Source organism: Tursiops truncatus, chromosome 3, assembly GCF_011762595.2.
Source record: "Tursiops truncatus isolate mTurTru1 chromosome 3, mTurTru1.mat.Y, whole genome shotgun sequence".
Classification (NCBI taxonomy): Eukaryota; Metazoa; Chordata; class Mammalia; order Artiodactyla; family Delphinidae; genus Tursiops; species Tursiops truncatus.
Genome location: NC_047036.1, coordinates 147,915,612 through 147,930,664, shown reverse-complemented (window position 1 = coordinate 147,930,664; position 15,053 = coordinate 147,915,612). Strand labels below are relative to the sequence as shown.

The 15,053-nt window shown below is 45.7% G+C and overlaps 1 pseudogene; it reads right to left on the bottom strand.

The window, feature by feature from the left end:
• Nucleotides 1-9,582: 9,582 nt before the first annotated feature.
• On the bottom strand, nucleotides 9,583-11,930 carry LOC101324213 (CDK-activating kinase assembly factor MAT1 pseudogene; annotated as a pseudogene).
• Between the last annotated feature and the right edge of the window lie 3,123 nt (nucleotides 11,931-15,053).

The window sequence follows — 15,053 nt, the reverse complement described above, 5'->3', positions numbered from 1 at the left end:
AGAAGAGAGAGGGAAAATGTCAGGAGCAATATTTGAAGAGATAACAGCTGAGAATTTTCCCAAAGTGATCAAAGACATCATCATACCACAAATTCAAGAAGCCTTATACAAATCCCAAGCAGGATAAATAAAAAGAGGTCCACACTTAGGCACATTTCTTTTAAAAGACTGCTGAAAACCAAAAATGAAGAGAAAATCTTAAAAGCAGCTAGAGGGGCAAAAAAGATGGATTACCTAAAAGAAAGGAGCTGGAATCAGGCATTCAGCTGACCTTCCATCAGCAACAATGGAAACCAGAAGGCAATAAGACTGCATCTTCAATCGGTCAAAAGAACTCAAGTCCCCATCTACAAATCTAGTTCTCTTTCTGCTATACTATGCTGCCACCCAAGCTTTCATTTCTTAGTGGCTTCTACAGCTAGACAAACCTGAGTTCAAATGCTAGCCATTTGATGCCAAGCCTCTGCTATCTTTCCGTACAACACGGAAGAGAAAAATTTAATAGAAATTGTATAAGCATCTGGTACTTAACAGCTCAACACAATTGAATCCCTGCTCCCTCATTTTTTTTTGTTTCTCCCTGAGAAACAAATCTCAAATATCCCCTCAAATAAGCATCATTGATACATTTTGTTCCCCTTCTCTCATTTTTTCTTGTACAGTTCAAGTCCTTGTGATTTGCTGAACCATAGTTCTATTACACGTGTTTAAATTTTCTTAGAGAATGGTCAGCTTTCTCTCACCATCCTGAGTGGTATTTCTTCTTGAGCTCTCCCTATCTGTCCTGTCTGGATCACTCGATTACAGCCCCTCTAAGGCAGAGCTCATCGCTCTGGCCATCCCACCTCCTGACTGCCACACATGTAAGGCTGATGACCACCTGTCTTTTCTGCAGTGATGCATCAGATACCTGACTGCCTTAAGGTTGCAGTGTAGCTATATTCTGGGAGACCAAAAGCATGAACTTGACCATGGCAAACCTAGAGCTCCAGGAAGACAGTAGTTCCTTACTCAATCACATGACAGTAAGACACCAGTTAACAGTTAGTGAGAACCTACCATGGATCAGGCGTTGCACTGAGCACGGCCGATGCAGAGGTAAGATCTGGTGCCCACCCCCAAGACACTCCCAGTCCACTGAGGAACAAACCATTTCAACAAGTACCAAAATAAGGCGTGATGGAGTTAGAAGGAGGGGAAAACTAACTTGAGCAAAGAAAAGACTAGTCCTGAGACCTCTTATCTTTCTCTCTGCTTAATCTCATCCACTGCCATGGTTTTAATTACCATCTGTACACTGGTGGACTCCACATCTGTACAACTCCAGACCCAGAAGACAACTGCCCATTAGAAACCTGGATGTCTATAAGAATCTAAGACTTAACACATTTATAAGAGAGCTATTGAGTTCCTGCTTCATATCCCTCACCCCACTCACACACACACACACACACACACACACACACACACACACACAAGCCTGATTTTCTTCAAGTCTTCCGCACCCCCAGAGATGATGCTAGTTACCTAAATCAGGCACTTAAGTACTGAGGTGTTATTCTCAATTCTCCCTTTCCTTCATTCTCCCCAAATCCCATCAACACAGGATTGGGCTCTACTTCTAAAATGATCTTATGTATGAGTTTGAGTCCATGAGTTCATTTTCTTCCACCAGAATGTCATCTTCCTAAACGCAGGAACTTTGTTGTTCTTTTGGTTTTTGTATGGTTTATTTTTACTACTGCATCTCAACGGTGGAACAGTGACTGTCGCTGAACAGGTCTTCAATAAATGTGTGTTACCAGCTAAGAATGTCAGGGAGGGTGTCAGCGGGGAGGTGATATTTGAGCTGGGTCATGAAATATAAGTGTCACCTACTGGAGAAGGAGGAAGGGAACGCCTGGAAGAGGAAACAGTGTGAGCAAAGACAGAGAAGCAATAAAAAGGGCAAAGTATCTGAGAGGCCCAGACCCAGAAGTCAGGCATGCTGTGTTCAAATTCTAGCTCTGCCCCTAGCTCTGTAACCTTTTGAAAAGTGGTTTCCCGATCTGAGAAAAAGGGAATTATTTCTAGTACATTCTTCGTAGGACTGTGCGGGGAATTAAGTGAGAATGGGCAAAGCACACTGTGAGTATGCCATGAGTGGTAATGTTATTAATACGAATTAATAATAATTACACATGTATAATGAGTCACAGTTTTAATCATTTGATGTGGCTAGAATGTGGGGTGCATGAGAAGTTTCTGGGAGATGTGACTAGATGGTCAGGTTGGAGTCAGAACACTTGAGGTCAGGGGACCCTCAAAATCAGGTAGCAGCAGTGGCCAAGTGACCACAGCTCTGCAAATTGTTCTGTCACTCAAAGCATTAGGGGATCAGCAAACTCTCACCTGAAAGCGTCCTTCTGCTCTGACGCAAGCTAAACAGCAGTCAGCTAACATAGGCAATTCTCAGTGATGACAGTGGCGTATTAGTTGTCTATGGCTGCGTAACAAATTATCCCAAATCTTGGCAGCTTAGAAAACAATGAACATTTATTATGTCATACAGTTTCTGTGGGTCAGGAATACAGGAACAACTTAGCAGGGTCGTTCTGGCTTGGGGGTCTCTCGTGAGGTTGAAGTCAGTTACAGTCATCTGAAGGCTTAACTGGGGCTGGAAGGTTCACTTTTAAGACTTTTCACCCGGTTGGCAAGTTCCTGGCTGTTGGCAGGAGGCCTTAGTTACTTGCCACATAGACCACAGGGCTGCTTGAGTGTCCTTACACTATGGCAACTAGTTTCCCTCAGAGCAAGTGGTCTGAAAGAGAGCAAGGAGAAAGTCACAATGTCTTTCATGACCTAGCACCAGAGGTCATATCATCATTTCTAAATACCTTATGGGTTACCAGCTCAGCCCTACTCATTGTGAGAGGGACTGGGGGCCTCAGTTCTTCCCCACTTGGCCTCTTATCCTTCCAGAATACCAGGAAGCAATGATCATTGAGGGCCATCTTGGGAACTGGTTACCACAGCTGGCTAGAATGGAACTGAATTTTTCCTTACTTCCCAATAGATGGAAACAAATAACAATGCTGGAAGAAAAAGGACAAAAATAAAAAGCAGAACAGGACTGCTGAAGGAATAAAGTAATAATAATAGTATAATAATAACAATAATAGCTACTGTTTACTGAGTGCTCCCCTTATATTGAACAAAGACCAAGACCTTTCCACGCTCCATCACAGCAGTTGACAAACTATGGTCTGTGGGTCAAATCTGGCCCACAAACAGGTTTTGGGAAGAAAGTCTTAATGGAACTCAGCCACACCCATTCGAATATGTACTGTCTACGGCTGCTTTCACCTACAACAGCAGCTGAGCAGTTGTAACAGAAACCTTATGGTCTAGAAAACCAAAAATATTTACTATCTGGCCCTTTAGAGAAAAAGTTTACCAACCTGGGCTCTATCTCATTAAAACCTCATAAAAACCCCATGAGGTTAAAAACAATTGTTTAAAAAATTTAAAAACCCATGAAGTAAGTGATATTACTTTCCCCATTTTATAGATGAAGAAATGGAGCATCAGATGTTAAGTGACTTGCCCAAGATGGTACTTATTGCAAGGTTCCTATCAGGGAGCCCGATCTCAGGGTCTGGGTTACACTGGGCTAGGACTCTCGGAGACGCTGGCTTTTCTAAGGAGCCATGTGACCTTGAGCAATTACTTAATGTCTTGCTCCTCATTTTTCTCTGCTAGGGATAGATTTTAAAATGTCTGTCCATGGGGAGTGGGAAGGGTAAGCTGGGACGAAGTGAGAGAGTGGCATGGACATATATACACTACCAAATGTAAAATAGATAGCTAGTGGGAAGCAGCCGCGTAGCACAGGGAGATCAGCTCGGTGCTTTGTGACCACCTAGAGGGGTGGGATAGGGAGGGTGGGAGGGAGGGAGACGCAAGAGGGAAGAGATATGGGGACATATGTATATGTATAGCTGATTCACTTTGTTATAAAGCAGAAACCAGCACAACATTGTAAAGCAATTATACTCCAATAAAGATGTTAAAAATAAATAAATAAAATGTCTGTCCAACCATTTTACGGGAAGGTCAAATGATAAATATAAAAGTGGAATGAAAAAAGAGCAAACACTTCAACAAAAAGAATTAGTATCCTTAGCATGTGATGCTAAGGCTTACAAAGAGAAAGAGCTCTGGGAGAAACTCCTAGAGGAGAAGTAGCTCAGTTATCCCTGCAACACAGACCACCCAAAACATAATGGCTTAAAGCAACAACAATTTATTACTTTTCATGACTTTGTAGGTTGGCTGGGTGGTTCCTTTGCTCGTTCCCCCTGAACTCACTTATGCAGCTGCATTCAGCTAGAGCAGCAGTTCTCAACTAGGGGTGATCTTTCCACCCAGGGGACACTTAGGAATGTCTGGAGACATTGTTGGTGGGTGCTACTTTCATCTAGCAGGTAGAGGCCAGAGACAATGCAAAACATCCTGTGGTACGCAGGAACCAAATATCAATAGTGCTGAGGTTGAGAAACCCAAACTAGAGAGTCACCTGAGCCAGGAAATTCAAGATGCCCTCACTCACATGTCTGGCATTGGTGCTGGCAGCTGGCTAGGGGCTTCAGCTCTCCCTCACATGGCCTGTCATCCTCCAGGAGGCCAGCCCAACCTCCTTCCATCATGGTCTCAGGGCAGAGTGCCAAAAAGGCCAGGGTGGGGCTTCCCTGGTGGCGCAGTGGTTGAGAGTCCGCCTGCCGATGCAGGGGACGCGGGTTCGTGCCCCGGTCCGGGAAGATCCCACATGCCGCTGAGCGGCTGGGCCCATGAGCCATGGCCGCTGAGCCTGCGCGTCCGAAGCCTGTGCTCCGCAACGGGGGAGGCCACAACAGTGACAGGCCCGCGTACCGCAAAAAAAAAAAAAGAATCCCTGGTTAAAGGGAGCAACCAGATGAGACAAATGTACATGCCCAGGACACTGGCTCGAAAGATGGTAGAGGTCAAAGTATCCCTCCCCCACTCCACCTCGCCTCTCCCTGGTCTCTGGTCATTCACCTGAACACAGAACTCTCTCCTTCATAATGGAGTTTAGTAGAAATAATCCTTTTACTCCCAAGAGAATCGTGCCATCTGTCAAGGGGGCAGGAACATGAGCAGCTATTATTGCACAACAGAGTCTACAGGCCGGGCAGAGAGGAAGCTGGGAAGGCAGCCAGCCCTCCTTGGGAGCTGGACTGGAAGAACCAGAGGGCTCTTTTATTTTTGTTTTTGCTACTAAAGATACTAGCAGAGGGACTTCCCTGGTGATCCAGTGATTAAGAATCTGCCTTTCAATGCAGGGGACATGGGTTCGATCCCTGGTTGGGGAACTAAGATCCCACATGCCACGGGGCAACTAAACCTGCGTGCCACAACTACTGAGCCCACGCAACACAACTAGAGAGAAGCCTGTGCACCACAACGAGAGATCCCACATGCTGCAACTAACACCCTATGCAGCCATAAATAAATAAATAAATATTATTTAAAAGATACTAGCTGAAATAAATGAGGTTGGGGGGGGGCTTCCCTGGTGGTGCAGTGGTTAAGAATCCGCCTGCCAATGAAGGGGACACAGGGTCGAGCCCTTGCCCGGGAAGACCCCACATGCCGCAGAGCAACTAAGCTCGTGTGCCACAACTACTGAGCCTGCACTCTAGAGCCTGTGAGCCACAGCTACTGAGCCCAGGTGCCACAACTACTGAAGCCCGCAGGCCTGGGACTGGGCTCCGCAACAAGAGAAGCCACTGCAATGAGGAGCCCGCGCACCACAACTAGAGAAAGCCCGCAGGCAGCAACGAAAACCCAACATAGCCAAAAATAAAAACAAATAAATAAATAAGTTTATTTTTTTAAAAAAAGAAAGAAATGGGAGGGAAGTTCATATTAAATAAAATGGTTTTTTAAGGCTAAAAAAATTACTAGCAGAGCCCATTTAGAGGTTTTTTTTTGTGGTACGCAGGCCTCTCACTGTTGTGGCCTCTCCCATTGCGGAGCACAGGCTCCGGACGCGCAGGCTCAGTGGCCATGGCTCATGGGCCCAGCCGCTCCACGGCATGTGGGATCTTCCCGGACCGGGGCACGAACCCGTGTCCCCTGCATCGGCAGGGGGACTCTCAACCACTGCGCCACCAGGGAAGCCCTGGAATCTTTTTTAAAAAGTGATACAAATGAACTTATTTACAAAACAGAAATAGATCCACAGACATAGAAAACAAACTTATGGTTACCAAAGGGGAAGGGGGAGGAGAGAGGGATAAATTAGGAGTTTTGCCATACACCTGAAACAACACTGTAAATCAACTCTACTTCAATAAAAATAAAAGAAAAGAATAAATAAATTTTTTAAAAGAAGCAGAATGGGACAACACTGCTACCGGTGACTGCCAGCAGAAAGCACGCAGGGTGCAATAAGAACCCCTGTCTTTCAAACCACCTCCACCTACACACACACACACACACACACACACACACACACACACACACACACACAGTGCTCTGCAACCTTCAGGCAAAACCAGAGGCAGGACACAGTCAAGTTCCCAAGCTCCCCTTGTGTCCCATCTGATAACTATGCCTCTGGTTTTTTGCTTTTGTGTATTCTGGAAATTACTGAGACAGCTTGTGAGCTGAATACCTCAAGAGTGCTACACAGGGGAACACTGAAGGCTGCGCTGTCCCTGTGTACCAAGGAGCCTCTGGCTGGAGGGGAAACTGCAAGAACAGGGTCTCTGCCACCTCCCGCTCCAGGAACCCTCCCGCCCAGGGCCAGATGGGTCCTCAAGCTCTTGATGGACGAGGGAGATGTGTGACCCCCGACAGTGGCCACTCCATTCCAGACAACATGAACTTTTCCTGATTCTTAGATAAACCACATGATCCAACAAAAGGAACCATCTTTGTTCAGCACAAAAATGGCTCAGCAGCCTGAGATATTCACCATCTCCAAGGCAGGGACTAAATGGGCCACCGGAGGGCGGGGGCACAGATTTGGGAGAGGAGGAGGTCGGAGGACTTTACTGGCATTAAAGTAATCTTTCTGATCATTGGCCCGATCTTTGCACTGTAGAGGCAGCTTGCCAAGGTAGCGAGGCCCTCTCACTGGAGTTATGCCGGCAAGAGGCAAGACACTAACAACCAATTGCTGGGGCATTTAGGAACTAGACAGAGAATTTCAACACAGCGGTTTCCAAACAGAAGCCACCATGAAGACAGGAGGACTCCCCTGCACTCAGTCCTTCTATTTTATGAATTGGGATTCTTCATAAAATGATCATTTTCAATAAAGGTTCCATTGCTTTAGAACAAAACTTTGAAAACAACTGAACTGGATGACTGCTAAGGTTCCTTCCAACTTTCAGACTCCTCGTTCTGGGTATTAAGTATCTGGGTGCCCAGAATAGTTGATCATACCTGAACCATAATCAACCTCCTTATAATAATCTCTAATATATGAATATAAACTATCCTACAGCATAAACAACCCAACATGACACTGATTTCACCTTCCACTGAAAAAGTTAAGTTCAACCTCCTTGGCTTGAACAGGGGTGGCAGAGCTGCTTCAATATTTACCTTTTACTCTTTGTCGCTATGAGAAAATGGTGATGACATCTTTTTGGCCAGATGGAACTGATGGGAGATTTATGGAGCAGCTGAGAACTGTCAAAGCCAGGCCAGGCCGATCCCACAAGACAATGACCATGGCCTTTTCATCAAGGAGCACGTTGCTTTCTGGAATCCACTAACACAAGAGGTTCATATCTACCCAGTCATCAGCAAGATTATCCCAACACCCCACCAGCTGCCGCCACCCAATCCGGGGGCCTCCGTTCCTGCTCTTGAGGGATGACATGTGAGTGCACAGGACTTACCCCTCACCCATCATCACACCACACCACCCCCGCCCCAGTCTGGCACCCACAGCCCTCCCAGAGTGGGAAACTTCATCCAATGCCTTCTCTGTTACAGAGATTTCAGAAATTAGTCACAGAAAGGAGGGAGGGAAGACAGTGGAGGTTTCCTGAAGGAACCAGTAACAAGATCTGGGCTGTTTCACCTCGAGGTCACAACAGCTCAGACTGTCCCTGAGTTAGCACTGAGTGGTCAAGAATGAAATCAACCTCTGCAAACCCTCCACTGACTTGTCCACCATCTACTTTGTACAAAGAGCTTCCTTAAGGTGGGGCCTCCAGCAGATGGGCCTCCCCATTCACTGAGCCTTTCTCTTTGGAAATTTTGATCCTTTCCCCACTGCCAGCCTCAGAAGATGGTCCCAGTGCCCACCCATTATCAGAAAGAGGCGAAGGAATTGGAGACTAGAGTCCAGCATTTGTTTGAAACAAGGGTTTAGATGAGCTTCCCATCCTTATCTTGTAAAGATACACGCAGGGACTCCTGTGGCTTTGGTGACCATATGCCCTACTCCGCATAGGACAGTCCCAGTTTGTTCCTCTTGTTGTCCCAGAATTGTCACTGATATCACTGCCTTTCACTCTCAGAAGTCCCTGTTTGGACAATAAACTAGGCAGTCCCTCTACCTTTGGCCCGGTCACCACCTATGCTTTTCAGTAAGAATCTGGAAAGCCACAGGTAGCCCGGCAAGCCAAGAGATGTGGGGATTAAAAAAAAAGCCAGAGATAACATATATTTCAAAAATAAATTTTAAAAAGCCAAAGAGCGGCGATGTTCGTTAGTTTGTAACAGGGAAACATGGAAACAATCCAAATGTCTATCAATAGGAAATGGTTTAATCAATCAAGGCTTGTAATATGGAATACTCTTCATCAATTTCAAAGAAAAAGGTGGATCGATATATACTAACATGGAACGATCTCCAAGGCAGTTTGGTCAGAGAAAAATAGCAAATGGTTGATCAATGCCACAGGAATGATCCCAGTTGTCTTTTCTTTGTCCTTGTGAGTATAGATATATGAAAGGTCTAGAACAACACCGTCTAATAGGAATATAATGTGAGCCACTATGTAATTTAAAATTTTCAAGATCCACGTTTTTACAAAGTGAAATTTATCTTATGGAACCCAATGTACCCAAACTATGATGTAAATCAATATAGAAAAGTATTAATCTTATTTCACTTATTTTGTGCTAAATCCTGAACATTGCACTTACGGCAAAATCTCAATTCTTAGGACCCACATTTCAAGGGCTCAGAAGCCACACGTGGCGTACGGTTACGGTATTATTCAACAGCTCAGGGCTAGAAGGACGCATACCAGGTAACAAGCTATCTCTGGAGAGGGAAGTGGGATTAGGAAAATGGAGTGATTTATCTAGGATTTTGAAATTTTTACAATGAGGATATAGTCACTACTTACATAATTTTATAAAACAACAAGAACTGGAAATTTTTAAAAATAAGGAGCCAGAACATGAGATGTGAAACTAACAAAATCTATGAATGAGCTTTGTGGAAACACAGTATTAAAATCAATGCATCAAAAATAAATAAGTAAGAATAAAATCAATTCATCAGCCAAAGAGTGTCTGCATTTTTATTAAGTTTGGCCACAGCCAGCCTCAAGAGCCATGGGGCTGCACCAGCCTGCCCAGCCGCTGAAAGCCAGCTTCCTGAGGACCGCCTTGCTTGTTCTCTACCTAGAAACGGGAACCACGGTGCATCCCTGAGGAGTCTGTCACATCAGAGAGACAGGACACTGCTCTCAAATACTTAGACTGAAGCTCTGTCAATGTGCACACAGGAAAACCTGTGCGATCAAAATAGCCTGGGGAGCCTGTTTAAAGAGCAGACTCTCGAGGCCCGCAAAATAGGTGTTTCTGAGGTGGGGCCCAAGAATCTGTAATATACAAGAACTCCAGGGGATTCCTAAGCCCAACTAGGATACAAAGGAACATCCTTCTCTTCTAGCTAACTTTGCACTGCCAGATTCCTGGCTAGAATCTGATTCCATCTAGAATCGTGCTGCCAAAAACTGGTGGAAGATAGGAAGTCCACTCAGAACTCCCCTGCCCCACCCTACAGGAAGATGATCTTCTTTCACTGTACGTACTGAATGATGCTTAAAGACCCCGCAACTTAGAAACAGGCCATCTCTTGGTGAAGACTGCCTTGTCCAGAATTAGCCCTGCTTCTAACGCTCCAAATCAAAGACTCAGGCTGGTGGACCAAGGCCTGCCCTGAGCCCCTGTTCCTATTGGGGGAATGCAAAAGGTGTTTCTTTCTACTTCCACCATCCAGGAGACTGGGACATCCGGGTGGAAGGTTTTCCCTTAAGGTGAGACCTTGTGTCTATTTGGTTTTTGTTGTTGTTTTTTACATCCTTTTCTTTCCTTCTCTTAAAACAAACCAAACATGCAATTCACTGTTTAAAAGGGGTGGAGGGCGCGTGGAAGCAATTTCTTTTTTTTTTTTTTTTTTCCCATTTTAAAAAGCTTTATTGGATAGTGCTTGTTTAGAACATTTACATTTAATGTAATTACGGATACAGTTAAGATTAAATCTACCACCATGCTATTTGTTTCCTAATTATACCATTTCTTTATTTTTTGCCTCTCTTTTCCTGCCCTCCTTTTCATTAATGGAGTATTTTTAATGATCTCATTATTTACTCTGCTACTGGCTTACTGACTATCCCTCTTTGCTTTACATTTGTAGCTGTTGCTCTAGGGTTTATACTAAATATCTCCAAATACTATTATACCTCTTCATGTATAGTGTAGGAACATTACAACAGCAAAGTTTTTTCCCTCTTCCTATCCTTTGTACTAACTGTTGTACATTTTATTTTTGTGTTATTATTCATGGCATTTCCATAATCGTTCAAATGTATTTTTTTAATAAATTTATTTTATTTCTTTATTTTTGGCTGTATTGGGTCTTTGTTGCTGCGCGTGGGCTTTCTCTAGTTGTGGCGAGTGGGGGCTATTCTTCATTGCGGTGCGTGGGCTTCTCACTGCAGTGGCTTCTCTTGCTGCGGAGCACGGGCTCTAGACACGCGGGCTTCAGTAGTTGTGGCACGTGGGCTTCAGTAGTTGTGGCTCGCGGGCTCTAGAGCGCAGGCGCAGTGGCTTAGTTGCTCTGTGTCATGTGGGATCTTCCCGGACCAGGGCTCGAACCCACGTCCCTTGCATTGGCAGGCGTATTTTCAACCACTGCGCCACCAGGGAAGCCCCAAGTCTTCCTAGCATCTCAAGCTCAGGAACTTGTGGTCCACAAGTCTCTATTTGCAGTGGTTGGTATTCATATAGAGCTTCCTCAGGCTTTTGAGTGGGTGCTAATGAAATATATTGACCCATTTTGATGTCTGTGGAAAATGTCACTGGTTTTATAGGTTTAGGTTTTTCAAGTTGCATTTCCAACTGGGTAGGTCTATGTTTATGCTGAGCCAAAAGCAGAGCAACGGGGAGATCAGAACTCTCCAGTTCATCTAAAAAAGCCTGCTTATTCTTCCTTTTTAGAATCTGCTGCAGTTGTTCTTCTTTTTGTATAAATAGTCTTCTTTGTTCATTTTCCTGTCGTTCTACCTCTAAAGCTTCTTCCAATTCCTCCTGTTCCCCAGTCGGCTTTAACTTATTTTTCTGAATGACATCTTTGTTTTCCTTTTGGTCTATCTCCATTTTCTTTTTGGTGTTGTCCAAATCCACGTTGTTGGTCAGGTTGAAAACAATTTCCTCCACTTCTTCCAGGAAATCATTATATTCTCTTAGACTAGGAAAGTCTTCTTCCCTTTTATTGTATATCTTTAGCACGTTTTTCTGAATCTCAATTTCCTGTCAACAGTAGGATCTTCAAAGAGTTGTACCCTGAAGTTGCTCTTTCTAAGTGGAGTGCCACACTCAGGGCAGTTTCCAGCTCCTCTCACAAACCTCTCCCCGCCCCCCTGGGGAGGCAATTTCTTCAAAGGCATATTCCCAATAGTGAAAAGTTATTGCTTACCTGTGTATAATATCTTTCCCCTGGTTTCTGGTTATTCTGGTCAATAACCTGAAATTGACAGGTGTGATTATCCTCATTAAAAAAAAAAAAAAGACAGGAGGTTAAGCGAGCTGGGGAAGTGTGGGGAGGGAGAAATTAACCTTTACCCTCCCTGTTTGGTCTTGAGCTAGGTAGTGAATACAGAGGGTCACGGTTCATTTTCACAACAACAACGAGAAGCTGGTATAGTTACTCTTCCCATCTTCACAACTAAGGGAAGGAGTTGGCTGGCTCGCAAAGCTAGTGAGAGGCAGATTATCCACTGGACTCCTCCGCTGGAGCTCGAGCCCCTGCTTCACACAGAAGAGTTCCCTCTGACATAGAATGATTTACTGCCTACTTCACCCCCACTCAGCCACTTTTAGCCGATTAAAAGAAAGGCCCTCTCACCATAGTTAAACAAGTAGATGAACGTTTTCATCAAAGCTAAATGTCCTTTAATCACCTGATGCCCACTCTCCGATTGGGATTGACATGTATACACTGATGTGTATAAAACTGATGACTAATAAGAACCTGCTGTATAAAAAAATAAATAAAATAAGATTCAAAAATTAGAAAAAACAGAAGTAATCACAATGTCAAGTATGTGATACCTTTCACTTCCACCTTGAAAAGCATGGATATTAAAGTGCTAATATAAAAAATAAAAATCATCTGATGCCCAGTCTCCTTCCCTGACACCTGGCCGCTGTCAGTCTCCTAGTAGAGGAGAGAGAGGAGGGAGAGGAGAGTTTTCCTTCGCCTCACCCACAGCAGCCCTCCGAGGCCAGGCTGGGGGCATTCCGTCACACCTGGGAACTCCTTTCCCTGGAAGTTTCTCCCCGCGCTTCCCGCCTCCCCGCCCCCCCACCATCGACACCTCCATCACCATCTCTCTCCGCTCTCAATCTCTCTCTTCTCTTTCAACCTCCCTTCCTCTCTTCCGGTCCTCTAGGAAAAGCAACCAGCAGCTAAGGCAGCCCAGCAGAATGAAGAGCGGGCAGGCGGACCCGTGTGTGGGGCAGCCTCGGCAAGTGAGAAGGTCAAGGTGAGGTGCAAGAGAAGCGAGAGCGAGGAGGAAGCCCGGGAGCGGGGCGTGGCCTGCGCCGCGGTGACAGTCTATCCGGATGTTCCCTTGGTGCTGCTCTGCCTTATCTCTCTTCAGAGGAAGGAGACGCCTCTTAGATCTAAAGAGTGCTGGGTGGCGCTCACCACGGAAACCCGAGAAGGTTCGGCACCCAGGCCCAGGCCCAGTTCTCCTGGAACCCCCCCTCACCCCCACCCCGCCCAGGATGTTGCCCCAGGATGTTGCCGGGGCCTGGACACCATCTCCGACACTTCTGCTGCAGCTCTAAATCTGACCATGTGTGTTTCATCCAAGGCTTTCCCTTCTGCAGGTCTGAGCCCCCAGATGTAACACCCCTTAGTTGTCTCCCCTGAGCCCCCCGAGGAGGGAGACATAAGCAGGTGAACCTGATCAGGGCGCACTGGAAGGCTGAATCACAACCACGGAAAGATCCCCTTCCTGTGCAGGAGGCACTGCGCACGCGCAGAGACTTCGTCCAGAGTCACTGCTGGGTGGGTTTCAAATGATCTATCCGAAAGCATTTGCTGTACACCCACAACCTGCCTGGAATTGTGTTAGAATGTATTCTCTGCCCTCAAATCCCTGAAGACAAGGTAACGCACGGGAAGACGGGCACTTCCTAAACGGAAAAGCAGCGCCCAGAGGCAAGGGGTTACTCTTACTCTGCACAATTATTTTTATGCTTACTGTAGTACTATGGCTTTATAGATGGAGCAACAGAATGGTTTCTCACACCTCCTCTGCTCCTCACCCCTACATTCCCCAAGCTCCACTCCAGCTTACAACCTTTGCCAACGCCACTCTAGAATGTTTTTAAAAGACGAGGGGGGAGCCCTTCCCTGGTGGCGCAGTGGTTGAGAGTCCGCCTGCCGATGCAGGGGACACGGGTTTGTGCCCCGGTCCGGGAAGATCCCACATGCCGCGGAGCGGCTGAGCCCGTGAGCCATGGCCGCTGAGCCTGCGCGTCCGGAGCCTGTGCTCCGCAACGGGAGAGGTCACAGTAGTGAGAGGCCACAACAGTGAGAGGCTCGTGTACCACAAAAAAAAAAAAAAAAAAAAAAAAAGACGACAGGGGGTGCAAAAAGAGAAAATGCTAAGGCCCTCCAACCACCTTCTTTTGTGGTTATTTGCAGTTTAGAACTATGGAGGGAAGGGGGTCTAACACTGGAGCCAAAATGAAGACACAGTACAGGTGGAAGGCCTGAAATCATCTTGGATCAACTTTCCCACGGCAGGCCTGTCTGCTTTTTTTCCCTTAACAGCCTTGTGTTCTCCATTCCAGGTTAACTCCGTCACCAATAATACTATTAAGGGCCCCTGTTTAGTAAGCACCTACTACCAAGCAAACAGTATGCTAAATCTTTTTGCTTGAACAATGTTCTGGTTATCTACAGCTGCCTAACAAACCATCCCAAAACTTAGTGATATGAAAACAACCATTTTATTATATTCAATGATCCCGTGGGTCAGGAATTTGGACAGAACATAACAGGGATGGCTTGTCTCTGCTCTATGAAGTCTGGGGCCTCAGCTATGAAAACTGGAACAGCTGGGTGCTGGAATCATCTGGAAGCTGCATCACTCACAGGTCTGGCTCCTGAGCTGGAATGACTAGAAAGCTGGTTCATCCGGAACTGTCAGTCAGCGGACTTACACGTGGTCTCTTCCTATGGCTTGAGCTTCCTCACAGCATGGTGGCCTCAGGGTACTCAGACTTCTTATCTGTTACCTCATGGCTCCAAGAGCAAATGTTCCAGCAAACAGAAAAACAGAAGTTACATGGCTTTTTCTGATCTAGCCACAGAAGTCATGTGGTGTCACTTCTATAGTATTTTACCAGTTATATTGATTGAAGCAGTGTCAAACCTGCCCCACATTCAAAGGGAAAGGACATACCCACCTACCCCACCCCCCATGGGAGAAGGGCCAAAGAATCTTTGCTTTACTACACTGTCTTCTTTAATTCCCAAACAGTCATCTTTTGAA